The sequence below is a fragment of the Triticum urartu genome, chromosome 4A (assembly GCF_056163025.1).
Source record: "Triticum urartu cultivar PI428250 chromosome 4A, HENAU_Tu73, whole genome shotgun sequence".
NCBI lineage: Eukaryota > Viridiplantae > Streptophyta > Magnoliopsida > Poales > Poaceae > Triticum > Triticum urartu.
In genome coordinates, this window is record NC_141876.1 from 470,832,071 (window position 1) to 470,844,535 (window position 12,465).

Sequence of the window (12,465 nt, forward strand, 5' to 3'; positions counted from 1 at the left end):
AAGCCCCTGGACACCGCAAGCACCGCCATTCCCCTCGTCGGCCACCGAAGATCCTCGTCGTCGATTTGCTGCCCACAGGCCGTCCCCGCGCCTGCCGAGTCCTCCGTTAGCCTCTCTATGAGCTCCGACGCCTTTTCCCCTCCTCCCCGAGCTCGTTCCTCTCCTCTAGCCGCCTCTGCCACCAGAGCCGAGAGCTCCGTGCCGCCGGCCATGTCGCCGCCGTGGCCAGGGCCACTGTAGCTCGCAACTGAGCTCGCCGTTGCACTCAGTGCACTCCGGCGAGTCGAGCGGACCTGCTCGCAGCTCCTGCCGTGCTCCGCAACACCCCGCGCGCACCTGGCCAAACTCTGGCTGCCGCACTCGTCGTCGCCGGTGCCACTCCGGCCGCTCCCCGGCTGCGCCACCACCACGGCTGGATGCGGACGAGCGTCTGCACCCCGTAGCTGCGCTCCGCGCGCCAAATGGCGCCTTGTAGCGCATTTCCGTGCCGCGCCGCCGCGTCTGGCCTCGCCGGTGTCGAGCCACCAGCAGCTTTGCCTGGTTGACCAGGGGATTTGACCTCCCCTGGGTCTATGACATGCGCGCCCTGCCCGGTTAATTAGTCTAGTTAAGGTTTAAAAACTAATTAGTTTAACCTAGGTTAGTGCTAATTAAACTAGGTTAGTTTAGTTAGTCACTGACTAGTGGGTCCCATTGGTCAGGTTTGAGCTGGGTCAACCCAGTTGACCTGCTGACGCAGTGCTGACCTCAAGCTGACGCAATAAATAATTTCTGGAATTATTTTAACTTAGGAATTCCAGAATATTGCTTAAACTTCTAAAATTCATAGAAATTCAACCGTAGCTCAGAATGAAATAATTTATATATGAAAAATTATCATAAAAATGCAAGGAATCCATTTATGCCAGTTCCATGCATGAAAAACCAACTTATACATGATGTATAAGTGAAAACATAATATGGGCATTTTAAATGCTTCATTTTGAATTTGCATTTGAATCTTTGATTCAAATGGGCTTCAACCAATTTGGTAGCCACTTGCATTAGCCCAAACACTAGCATTTGCACATGCCATGTTCATGCATCATATTGTTGCATTTGTTTGTGTATTGATTGCCGGCACCATTTCTTCTCGATAGGTTCCGCTCCGGAAGGTGTTCCCGAGTACCTGTCAGAGGAGCAGTGCCCCTTCATCGTTCTATCAGGCAAGCAACCCCCCCTTGAGCATTTCGATAAATCCCACTCCCTCCCTCCTGCTCCCTATACTGCATTAGGACAACAATGATTCAACTGCTACTTTTCTGTTGCGGTAGTTGAACCCATTCCTCTGCATGACCTGTCATTGCCACGGTAAATAGTTGAAACCCACTAGCATGAGTAGGAGTTGCTTGAGCCTTGATGTGCCTACTCATCCATGCTTGTTTTCTTTATGTCAGCTATGCTTAGAGTTCTGTCAGGTCTGATTCATCGGGAATGAATCGGAGTGGTGAACATGTCCTACCGATAAAGGCTAAGTGTGTGAACACGTTTTGGTAAAGGTAGCAATGAGAGGCCATGTAGGAGTACATGGTGGGTTGTCTCATTGGAACCATCCCTAAGCACTGAGTTCTGTGTATGTTATCCAAGTCCAGTTACTACCACACATTGGGTTCCGGTTATCCGGCCCCTCTTGGCTTATTAATCCACTTGATATCTGTCCAGGAGTTGCAACTAGATTCTGGCGTTTGTAGATAGTGCTACTTGTCTACCAGGTGGTGTCCGACGGGACGGGCTTGGGACAGTCTAGGCACCGTGGCACGATGTACCAAGTGGCACCCGGATGGTGGGCTTGGGAACCCTGCACACATCGTTTGGGGCCGTACTGGAGACTTCGGCCGGAACTCCTTGCGGATGGAACTCGAATAGGCGATAAACCTGGACAAGAAACTTGTGTGGTTAGTAAGGTCGTGGCCGACACCCTCGCCCGGCTTCCGCTTGAAGGTTGCCAAGGTACATGACGTGTACAGGGCGATAAGTGGCGAGAGCGTGTGTGAAGAACTACACCTCTGCAGGGATAACAATATCTATTCGAATAGCCGTTTTCCTCGGATATGGAAACTTGGAGGACTTATGTAGTACATAGACAACTTGAAGTGGATACTCTAAAATCCGCAAGATAAGCGTGAGTGCTATGGATGGCCTTCTCATAGGGAGACGGGAACGGATCCGTAGTGGAGTATTGATATGGTGAATATGTGGACTCGTGTGCGTCTTCTCACCTCAAAGAAGTTTCTGATACTCGTAGTATAGGTTAGCCACTGAGTCAAAGCTGGCTTGCTGCTGTTAAGAATCCACCACCCCCTTTGTTGATAATGTTGCATATGTAGATAGTTCTGATGTAAGACTTGCTGAGTACATTCATACTCAGGTTTGCTTATTTATGTTTTGCAGTTGGTTACACTAGTGACTTCGACGAGTAGCTTGTATCCCAGCTACGATCTTGTACCCTTGGGAGGGTCGTGTTTAGTCATGCTTCTTAGTCTTTTCCTTTTGTAGTTGTCTGTACTCAGACATGTAATGCTTCCGTTGCTTGTATGCTCTGAATGATGGGTCATGAGACCCTTGTTTGTATTGAATGCTATGTGGCTCTTCTGGGCCTTTATCTATATGAGTTTGAGTTATGTTGTGATGCCATGTTGTACAGCACATACTTGCATGTTATGCGTACGTGTAACATGTATTTCTATGTGTGGGGTCCGACAACCTAGTTGTTTATCCCTGGTAGCCTTTCTTATGGGGAAATGTATTCTTGTGCTTCCATGAGCCATAGTAGTCCGCTACAGCCCGGTTCACCGGAGTCCTGCTAGCCCAGCACTACTGCTCCAGAACACTTGACTGGCCGGCATGTGATTCACTTCGTTCCTGTGTCTGTTCCTTTGGGGAGATGTCACGCGGTGACATCCGGAGTCCTGCCTAGCCTGCTACAGTCCGGGTTCCCGGAGTCCAGTTAGCCCAGTGCTACAGCCCGGATTCACACGCTGCTGACCGACATGCTCGATGTTGATTCATGTATGCATGTCCCCGTAAGTTGGTGCCACCTTGGGTTCACGACTAGTCATGTCGCCCCGGGTTCTCTATCATATGGATGCTAGCGACACTATCATATACGTGAGCCAAAAGGCGCAAACGGTCCCGGGCCAGGTAAGGTGGCACCTGTGGGAATACCGTGCATGAGGCCGCAAAGTGATATGATGTGTTACATGCTAGATTGGTGTGACTTAGGATCGGGGTCCCGACAGTGTTGGTATCAGAGCCTGACTGACTGTAGGATTACCAAGCCAAACTGGTCGAAGTTGAGTCTAGAAATGCTTTAGTTATATAAGGGAATTGATTGTGGAAGGGAACGTAAGGCTCTTTTTACTCCTTTACCTCATGTCATTCTTTCTGAGTTAGCCTCTTCTTTTCTACGAGGGTTAAGGCCTAGGTTTCTCCTCTATCTCTCAGGATGACGTGTTACTAAACCATAAAGTCTTAGGATTGTTGGGTTGTGTCTCCGTACAGTTCTACTACTTCTGTGTGTCCTCAGTTTGACCCAGAACCTTGATATTATGATGCTGATTGATTATGCTATTCCTTTGATGAATGTCTCAAAATCCTTTTGAGACTTTATAGCCGTTATGCTGCCGAAGTTGTCCTAGGATTTCAAGAGTTTCCAATGCTTTTGCATTACATTCCGCATCCTTATGTCGATGCTAATTCCATCATTGTTTCCTTGGTTTTTGTGCCAGGATGTCGTCTGCTAACTGAGGTTCAGTTGCTCATAGCAAGAACCACAGAGATGGTAGGGATGAGGATCCTCCTGACCCGCCTTTGATGGCAGAGTTCTTGTTAGCATTCGAGAGGAACAAGCGTGAGATTAACCGCTTGCTAGCACAGATTGAGCAGAACACTGCACATCAGCGTAAGAAGTTGGTTTCTATCATCGACTTCATTGGTCTAAAACCACCCACCTTCCATCATTCCATTGAGCCACTCGATGCGGATGACTGGCTCCGAAGCATCACTCTTAAGCTTTGTTCTGTGCACGTAGCTGAAGGTGACAAGGTCACCTACGCTACCTATCACCTGGAAGGTCCTGCTAGTATTTGGTGGCAGAGCTATGAGGCTATGCTTCTAGCTGGTCAGATTCCTACCTGGAGGGATTTCACCGAGGCTTTTCGTGAGCACCACATTCCTCAGGCTCTCATTGACCACAAGAGGGAAGAGTTCTGTAGTTTTACCCAGGGTAAGCTACCTGTTGATGCTTACAGTAGAGAGTTTGGAAACCTCGCCCGCTATGCCACAGAAGAAGTGTCCACAGACGCCAAGAAGCAGGCTAGGTTCCGGAAGGGTCTCAACCCTAAGTTGCGTCGTGATCTCCACCTGCATCATTGTCATACTTTCCAGGCTCTTGTGAACAAGGCCATTAATGCAGATACATCTCAGCTCACTTACGAGGAGTCTCGTAAGCACAACCGTGATCTGGGTTCTTCCTCCCGCTCTGGCTCTCAGAAGCGACAGATTTGGATTCCGAACTCAGCTCTTCCACCTGGATATGCACCGAGGCCATCTGATGTGGCGCCTCACCCAGCTCAGCAACGTGCTCCACCCAGGCCTATTAGTGGACCACTTGCCAATGTAGGACCACATCCTACCTCAGGAACTTGCTTCATGTGCGGAGAACCAGGACACTATGCACATGACTGCCCTCAGTCCAGTTATACTCCACCCCAGTCTGAGAGGTCTGTTGGCCGTGAAAATCCATCAGGCAAGATGATCAGTTCCAAGCCAGCCTCCATTGAACGAGCATGTGTGCACCATGTCTCAGCTACAGAAGCTCAAGATGATCCCGGCGTCGTACTGGGAACGCTTCTTGTCAATTGTCACCCATCTTTAGTTCTGTTCGATACTAGAGCATCTCACTACTTCATATCCGAAGGTTATGCTCGGTTGCACGACATGTCATTTTCTGATATGCCAACTCCACTAATAGTCCAGACTCCTGGTTCCAAATGGCAAACCTCCAAGGTAAGCCATGGTAATGAAATCCTTGTTGACAGACTGGTATTCCTTGCCTCTTTGATATCTCTCAAGTCTTCAGATATTAACATCATCTTGGGCATGGACTGGATGACAGCTCATCATGCCAAGATCGATTGTTACACCAGATATGTTCAACTTACACATCGATCTGGCAAAATAGTCGCTGTCTCTACTAGAGTTGCAAGGCGTCAACTCTATTCTCTTAATGTCAGCCCTCTTCCAGACCTTGAAGATATTCCGGTAGTCCGTGATTTCCCGGATGTCTTTCCAGAAGAACTGCCAGGTGTCCCACCTGATAGAGATGTAGAGTTTGTCATAGAACTTATCCTAGGAACTGTTCCAATCTCTAGGAGACCATACAAGATGGCACCTTTGGAGTTAGCCAAGCTTAAGAAACAACTTGATGAGTCCTTGCAAAAGGGTTTCATCCGTCCCAGTTCTTCTCCTTGGGCTTGTCCTGTCCTCTTTGTCAAGAAGAAGGATGGTACGGATCGGATGGTTGTAGATTATCGTCCCATTAATGTGGTCACGATAAAGAACAAGTATCCGCTCCCCAGGATCAACGACCTATATGATCAGCTCGCTGGATCCTCAGTCTTTTCCAACATGGATTTGAGGTTAGGCTACCACCAAATCAAAATCAGAAATGGGGACATCCCTAAAACGGCCTTTGTCACTCGTTATGGTCAATACGAGTACACCGTGATGTCTTTTGGCCTAACCAATGCTCCAGCTACTTTCTCCCGCTTGATGAACTCGATCTTCATGGAGTACTTAGATAAGTTCATTGTGGTTTATCTCGATGATATTCTTATTTAGTCGAAGAACGAGGAAGAGCATGCCGAACATCTTAGACTTGTGTTAGAAAAACTCAGAGAGCACCGCATTTATGCCAAGTTCTCCAAGTGTGAATTTTGGCTGCCGAAAGTGACCTATCTAGGCCACGTGATCTCTGGTAAGGGCATTGCTGTCAATCCTGAGAGAGTTAAAGCTGTTCTCAATTGGACTCCACCCGAAACGGTCAAACAAGTTAGGAGTTTCCTTGGTCTAGCCAGTTATTGTCATCCCTTCGTTGAAAAATTCTCCAAAGTGGCCAAATCCCTCATGGAGCTTCTCAAGAAAGACAAAAGGTTTGAGTGGAACCCACAATGTGAGCATAGTTTTCAGGAACTGAAAAGACGCCTGACTTCTGCGCCCATACTCGTGCCACCGAATTTCACTAAATACTTTGTTATCTATTGCGACGCTTCGCGTCCAGGACTAGGTTGCATTCTTATGCAGGATCGTCATGTGATTGCCTATGCATCTCGACAGTTGCATCCACATGAGGAAAATTATCCTACACATGATCTAGAGCTTGCAGCCGTAGTCTATGCACTTAAGACTTGGCGACATTACCTTCTTGGTAACCGTTGCGAAATCTACACTGACCATCAGAGTCTCAAGTATATCTTCACCCAACCGGATCTGAATCTCAGACAAAGACGTTGGTTGGAGTTGATCTCAGATTACGACTTAGGAATCACCTACACCCCAGGCAAAGCCAATGTCATGGCTGATGCTTTAAGTCGTAAATCCTATTGCAACAACCTCATGTTGCAACAATGTCAACCACCCCTCCATGAGGAATTTTGTAAGCTTAACCTTCACATAGCTCCTCATGGTTCCCTTTCTACCTTGGTGGCGAAACCTACCCTTACGGATCAGATCATAGAGGCTCAGAAGCATGATACCGGAATATCCCGGATCAAGAAAAATATCTCCAAGGGAGTTGCCGACTGTTTCTCTATGGATGAACGAGGTGTTGTTTACTTTGGAAACCGTTTGGTGGTTCCCAAATGTCAATAGATGCAACAACTGATCCTTAAAGAGGCCCATGAATCCCCTCTCATGATTCATCCCGGTAGTACAAAGATGTATCAGGACCTACGCCAGAGGTTCTGGTGGACTAGGATGAAGAGAGAAATCGCTCAGTATATTGCCAACTGTGACGTTTGTCGTCGCGTTAAGGCAGAGCATCAAAGACCTACTGGCACCCTTCAACATTTAGCTATTCCCGAGTGGAAATGGGACAAAGTTGGTATGGACTTCATCACCGGCTTTCCCAGGACCAAGAAAGGAAATAATGTTATCTTCATAGTCATTGATCGTCTTTCCAAAGTGGCTCACTTCCTACCTGTTCGAGAGAGTATCACTGCTAGTCAGCTCGCTGACTTATATATTTCCCGAATAGTGTCACCCCATGGTGTTCCACTAGAGATCAATTCAGACCGTGGCAGTCTTTTCACCTCTCATTTCTGGGAAAGTTTCCAGAATACCATGGGAACCCATCTTTCTTTTAGTACCGCTTTCCACCATCAGTCAAGTGGTCAGGTGGAAAGGGTCAACCAAATTCTCGAAGACAAGCTTAGAGCTTGCGTTATCTCATTCGGTATGATTGGGAGAAATGTCTTCCCTTTGCCGAGTTTGCTTATAACAATAGCTACCAATCCAGTCTTAAGAAAGCACACTTCGAGATTCTGTATGGACGAAGATGTCGAACACCTTTGAACTGGTCAGAAACCGGTGAAAGACAATTCTTTGGACCGGATATGATCCAGGAGGCAGAAGAGAAAGTTCGCATCATTCGTGAGAATTTGAAAACCGCCCAATCTCGTCAAAAGAGCCAGTATGACCGTCGTCATAAGGAAGTGGCTTATGAAGTTGACGACAAGGCTTACCTTCGGGTTACTCCATTGAAGGCTACCCATCGTTTCGGTATCAAGGGAAAGTTGGCTCCTCGTTACATTGGTCCTTTTTGCATTCTCGCTAAACGAGGAGAGGTTGCCTACCAGTTGGAACTACCCCCACATCTTTCTCGAGTTCATGATGTCTTCCACGTCTCTCAACTCAGGCGTTGCTTCTCGGATCCCATCCGCGGAGTGGACCATGAAACGCTTGATCTCCAAGATAACCTCACTTATCGAGAGTACCCCGTTCGCATTCTGGATTAAGCAGAGCGTGTCACTCGACGTCATAACATCGAGTTTCTCAAGGTCCAGTGGTCTCATCATGCCTAGAGAGAGGCTACTTGGGAGCGAGAAAATCGTCTTCGACTTGAGTACCCCGCTTTCTTTCTGCCAACTCCTGAATCTCGGGATGAGATTTTTCCGAGTGGGGGCGAGTTGTCACATCCCTAGTTCTGGTATGATCCTAGGCTTGTTTTGTGCATCATGTTTAAATTTCAAATGAAGTTGAAATGGGGATGTTTCAAACCCTAGCACCAAAGCAAATTCAAATAGGTTCAAATTAAAAATGGAATTTCAATAAACCCAAAATGCTCTTCAAAAATGTTCATGGTCTTTGGAAAATGTTGCAAACAACAACCAGAGGTGATGCACATTTTTGCTAAACATTTTGGATTTTTGAATGAACCCATATGTATTTGAATTGGAGCTGTTTAAAATAATATAAATAGTTTAAAGGCTCCAAAAATGTTGGAATTCTGTGAGGGCCTCTGGTATATTATAACTAGTGGTCACAAGGAATCTCAACATTTTTATTTTTGTGCTAGTATTTATTTTAAGCCAAAAACAAATGTTAGAAAATAGAAAAAGAAACAAAAGTGGGAAAACTTACCTGGGCCACTTACCTGAGACCTGGCACTGTGCGGCCCAGCTGGCCGGCCAAGCCAACTGGCTCTGCCAGTCGTCTTCTCCACCGCGCCAGGAGGACCCCAAGCGCGTGGCCGACGCACGCCGGTGCGCGTCCGGCCACCTCCTGCTTGCCGCCTCCCTTTGGACGTCCCTGGAGACGCAACACAGCCTCCCCGACCCCTCTCACTCTCCCTCGTCCCCGTCTCCTCCTCTGTCTCTCTCTCCCACGATCGCCGCGACCGCCCGAGAACGCCGACGAGCACCTCCGTGGCCACCAGCTCTCCCTCGCCCTGCCGCCAGGTCCAGAAGCTCCGCCGTGTCTCCCTCAACCTCCTCACCGAGCCGCCCAACGCCGGAAACCCCTGGACGCTGCAAGCACCGCCGTTCCCCTCGTCGGCCACCGAAGATCCTCGCCGTCGATTCGATGCCCACCGGCCGTCCCCGCGCCTGCCGAGCCCTCCGTTAGCCTCTCTGTAAGCTCTGCCGCCTTTTCTCCTCCTCCCCGAGCTTGTTCCTCTCCTCTAGCCGCCTCTGCCACCGGAGCCGAGAGCTCCGTGCCGCCGGCCATGTCGCCGCCGTGGCCAGGGCCACCGCAGCTTGCAACCGAGCTCGCCGTTGCACTCAGTGCACTCCGGCGGGTCGAGCGGACCTGCTCGCAGCTCCTGCCATGCTCCGCAACACCCCGCGCGCACCTGGCCGAACTCCGGCCGCCGCACTCGTCATCACTGGTGCCACTCCGGCCGCTCCCCGGCCGCGCCACCACCATGGCTGGATGCGGACGAGCGTCCGCACCCCGTAGCTGCGCTCCGCGCGCCAAATGGCGCCCTGTAGCGCATTTCCGTGCCGCGCCGCCGCGTCTGGCCTCGCCGGCGTCGAGCCGCCGGCAGCTCTTCCCGGTTGACCAGGGGATTTGACCTCCCCTGGGTCTATGAAATGCGGGCCCCGCCCGGTTAATTAGTTTAGTTTAGGTTTAAAATCTAATTAGTTTAACCTACGTTAGTGCTAATTAAACTAGGTTAGTTTAGTTAGTCACTGACCAGTGGGTCCCACTGGTCAGGTTTGACCTGGGTCAACCCAGTTGACCTACTGACGCAGTGCTGACCTCAAGCTGACGCAATAAATGATTTCTAGAATTATTTTAACTCAAGAATTCCAGAATATTTCTTAAACTTCTAAAATTCATAGAAATTCAACCGTAGCTCAGAATGAAATAATTTATATATGAAAAATTATCAGAAAAATGCAAGGAATCCATTTATGCCAGTTCCATGCATGAAAAACCAACTTATACATGCTGTATAAGTGAAAACATAATATGGGCATTTTAAATGCTTCATTTTGAATTTGCATTTGAATCTTTGATTCAAATGGGCATCAACCAATTTGGTAGCCACTTGCATTAGCCCAAACACTAGCATTTGCACATGCTATGTTCATGCATCATATTGTTGCATTTGTTTGTGTATTAATTGTCGGCACCGTTTCTTCTCGATAGGTTCCGCTCCGGAAGGTGTTCCCGAGTACCTGTCAGAGGAGCAGTGCCCCTTCGTCGTTCTATCAGGCAAGCAACCCCCCTTGAGAATTTCGATAAATCCCACTCTCTCGCTCCTGCTCCTTATACTGCATTAGGACAACAACGATTCAACTGCTACTTTTCTGCTGCGGTAGTTGAACCCATTCCTCTGCATGACTTGTCATTGCCATAGTAAATAGTTGAAACCCACTAGCATGAGTAGGAGTTGCTTGAGCCTTGATGTGCCTACTCATCCATGCTTATTTTCTTTATGCCAGCTATGCTTAGAGTTGTGTCAGGTCTGATTCATCGGGAATGAATCAGAGTGGTGAACATGTCCTACCGACAAAGGCTAAGTATGTGAACACGTTTTGTTAAAGGTAGAGATGAGAGGCCATGTAGGTGTACATGGTGGGTTATCTCATTGGAACCGTCCCTAAGCACCGAGTTATGTGTATGTTATCCAAGTCCAGTTACTACCACACATTGGGTTCCGGTTATCCGGCCCCTCTCGGCTTATTAATCCAGTTGATCTCTGTCCAGGAGTTGCAACTAGTTTCTGACGTTTGTAGGTAGTGCTACTTGTCTACCAGGTGGTGTCCGACGGGACGGGCTTGGGACAGACTAGGCACCGTGGCATGGTGTACCAAGTGGCACCTGGATGGTGGGCTTGGGAACCCTGCACACATCGTTTGGGGCCGTACTGGAGACTTCGGCCGGAACTCCTTGTGGATGTAACTCGAATAGGCGATAAACCTGGACAAGAAACTTGCGTGGTTAGTCAGGTCATGGCCGACACCCTCGCCCGGCTTTCGCTTGAAGGTTGCCGAGGTACATGACGTGTACAGGGCGATAAGTGGCGAGAGCATGTGTGAAGAAGTACACCCCTGCAGGGTTAACAATATCTATTCGAATAGCCAATTTCCTCGGATATGGAAACTTGGAGGACTTATGTAGTACATAGACAACTTGAAGTGGATACTCTAAAATCCGCAAGATAAGCGTGAGTGCTATGGATGGCCTTCTCGTAGGGAGACGGGAATGGATCCGTAGTGGAGTATTGATATGGTGAATATGTGGACTCGTGTGTGTCTTCTCACCTCAAAGAAGTTTCTGATACTCGTAGTATAGGTTAGCCACTGAGTCAAAGCTGGCTTGCTGCTGTTAAGACTCCACCACCCCCTTTGTTGATAATGTTGCATATGTAGATAGTTCTGATGTAAGACTTGCTGAGTACATTCATACTCACGTTTGCTTATTTATGTTTTGCAGTTGGTTACACTAGTGACTTCGACGAGTAGCTTGTATCCCAGCTACGATCTTGTACCCTTGGGAGGGTCGTGTTTAGTCATGCTTCTTAGTCTTTTCCTTTTGTAGTTGTCTGTACTCAGACATGTAATGCTTCCGTTGCTTGTATGCTATGAATGATGGGTCGTGAGACCCCTATTTGTATTGAATGCTATGTGGCTCTTCTGGGCCTTTATCTATATGAGTTTGAGTTATGTTGTGATGCCATGTTGTACAGCACATACTTGCATGTTATGCATACGTGTAACATGTATTTCTATGTGTGGGGTCCGACAACCTAGTTGTTTATCCCTGGTAGCCTTTCTTATGGGGAAATGTAGTCTTGTGCTGCCATGAGCCATAGTAGTCCGCTACAGCCGGGTTCACCAGAGTCCTGCTAGCCCAGCACTACTACTCCGGAACACTTGACTGGCCGGCATGTGATTCACTTCGTTCCTGTGTCTGTTCCTTCGGGGAAATGTCACGCGGTGACATCCGGAGTCCTGCCTAGCCTGCTACAGTCCGAGTTCCTGGAGTCCAGTTAGCCCAGTGCTATAGCCCGGATTCACACGCTGCTGACCGACATGCTCGATGTTGATTCATGTATGCATGTCCCCGTAAGTTGGTGCCACCTTGGGTTCACGACTAGTCATGTCGCCCCGGGTTCTCTATCATATGGATGCTAGCGACACTATCATATACGTGAGTCAAAAGGCGCAAACGGCCCCGGGCCAGGTAAGGTGGCACCCGTGGGAATACCGTGCATGAGGTCGCAAAGTGATATGATGTGTTACATGCTAGATCGGTATGACTTAGGATCGGGGTCCCGATAGTCGAGGGCTCGGGACCACGGGGACAGTAACCTGGCCCTGCACCCCTGGCCATCGGCTCCCCGTCGTCGCCACCGATGGCTATGGAGCAGAAATGAAGGAGGAACGCCCGCCCGTGTGAGAAATCACGTGGGCCGGC